General features: G+C 41.9%; 1 protein-coding gene across 1 annotated transcript in view; it reads right to left on the reverse strand.

The window, feature by feature from the left end:
* Positions 1 to 2,500, reverse strand: part of LOC106817366 (tRNA methyltransferase 10 homolog A-like) — a 41,651-nt gene that overhangs the window by 1,197 nt on the left and 37,954 nt on the right. The window lies entirely within an intron of this gene.

Raw genomic sequence — 2,500 nt, forward strand, 5'->3', positions numbered from 1 at the left:
CACACACACACACACGCGCGCGCGCAGGCACGCACGCAGGCACGCACGCACCCACGCCAAAAGGTGCAAAAAATCAATACGTTTCCTTCGGAAAGAATCAACGAACGCAGCCGGCACGCATTGTTGTATATGCCATGCCGATATTCATTTATGAATAAAATACATGCTTTTACGCGGAAGAACCGTGGCAAATCTCCGGATGGAAACAGCAAGACTAAAACCTTTTCATCTCAGGAATGTTGAATACAGACTTACAGGGGCAATACGGGGAGAGGTAGTTCCGATCCGACTCAACTGTATATCACGAACAGCACAGGCACACAGTTAATGACGTGAATGGTTAAAACTGCAGATTCTTGCAAACCGCGGTCCGTGTAGAGATTCATTGCTATCTACTGTTGGTGATCAGAAGTCTTCAGAATAACCTCGGAGTAATCAGTCAGAATGATTACTCCAAGGTTATTACTGAAGTAAATCTTTGTAGTCGTTTCATTTCTATACTCATGTCACGGAGGGCCATTTAATATCAAAGGTGCCAATAGGCTTTTGGATGTGGTAGATAGCATTCTTCTTCTTCTTTTATAATCGAAACACGTCACTCGAATTTGTTTCAATTTGTTGCGCGGTGTTGTTCGTTGATAAGCGTTGCTCGAAAAATGCGAGCGACTCTTGTATTACCGTCATTCCTCCGATTTGTCAATGACAGTAGATGTTTCCGCGTTAAATGCTGTAACGTGAAAAATGAGCAAGGCTTGTATGCCATCGTTTTTTTTACCAAAATTGCCGAATTTAGTGGATTTGTTTGTTAGACATCAAACTATAATCATAACAAAAACGACAACAACAACAACAACAACAACAACAGCAACAACAACAGCAGCCGTAGCAGCATCAGCAACAGCAACAGCAACAACATCAGCAGCAGCAGCAACAGCAACAACAAAAACAACAATAACAACAACAACAACATCAGCATCATCATAATCATCATCATCATCATCAGCACCACCATCATCAACAACAACAACAAAAACATCAGCAGCAACAGCAACAAAAACAACAAAAACATTAGCATCAGCAGCAGCAACAACAAGAACAACAACAACAACATCAGCATCATCATAATCATCATCATCATCATCAGCACCACCATCATCAACAACAACAACAAAAACATTAGCATCAGCAGCAGCAACAACAAGAACAACAACATCAGCATCAGCATCATCAATAACAAGTGCCGCAGAGCGACAGGGCTCATCTGGTGTCTGGTGTTCTGCTGATAAATTCATTTGTGCATAGCAAGACGTCCTATACATACGTTCATTTCTAACCCAAAAAAACAACACTTCAAACTAGTGTAATAAAATTCCGACGGGCCGCTATCAAAGGCATCGTTGCATCGGTCATTAAAGCATTGCAGCAATGGCAGCTGTCAGTGTGACGACGAATTGCGAAAAGCAGGAGCGAATAATTACCATATTATTACTATACATAACGTGCGTTCTATGGTGTCAGGTAATAAGGTACGTCATTAAACCCCTTGCGAGGCACATCTGGCTCATTAAAAATAGCTCAATGGTTGATACAACCAGAGAATATATATATATATATGTGTGTGCGTGTGCGTGTGTATGTGTGTGCGTGCGTGCGTGTGTGTGCGCGCGCGCGCGTGTGTGTATATGTGTGCATGTGTGTGTGTGTGCGTACGTGTGTGTGTGCGCGCGTGTATGTGTGCGTGTGTGTGCGTGCGCGTCTGTGTGTGCGCGTGCGTGCGTGCGTGCGTGTGTGTGTTAATGCAAACACTCTACATGACCCTACACTAATACACTAGCTCTAACAACGTTGTGTGTTATACGTTTTCTAGAAAAACCTAAAAACTAATTTTAACATTACTTGCATACATGAGACCTCAATGAGTAACCGGAGTGCGGTACCTTTTATCATAACGGAAGCAAAATTCAACAGAAATATTATCTAGGACTACGCGTAAAAAAGTTGCAAAACATTTACGAGGCGAAAAAGCATGTTTGAGTAAAAAACAGCTCGTCAATCCTGCATGAATAAAACACCAAGTGCCGAGTACCTTACCCATTGCTGTGAGATTGCGCGTGAGTGTAAGACGTTGGATGCAGGTAGGGACGAGGACTAGAGTAATTGGCTGCTACATACTTAGCTCACGTTGATGGCAGGCGAGGTGGGACACAAATGGTATTTAGTGACTATCATATATTCCATTTAGTGTCTGTCATTAAATCATTTAGTGTCTGTCATTAAATCATTTAGTGTTTGTCAATAATTCCATGCCTATGATTGGCTGAGAAAAAAATAAGTTGTATCTGATTGGTTGATTTAATGACTGTTACTAAATGGAACATATGCTAGTCACTAAATAGCATTTGTGTCCCACCTCGCCTGCCATACACGTTGCCATGTCTTGACCACATTGAGAGTTAAAGCTAAACCCGCTCTTCATACTACCACATATATATATATACAG

The sequence above is a fragment of the Priapulus caudatus genome, unplaced genomic scaffold (genome assembly GCF_000485595.1).
Source record: "Priapulus caudatus unplaced genomic scaffold, Priapulus_caudatus-5.0.1 Scaffold1702, whole genome shotgun sequence".
NCBI lineage: Eukaryota > Metazoa > Priapulida > Priapulimorpha > Priapulimorphida > Priapulidae > Priapulus > Priapulus caudatus.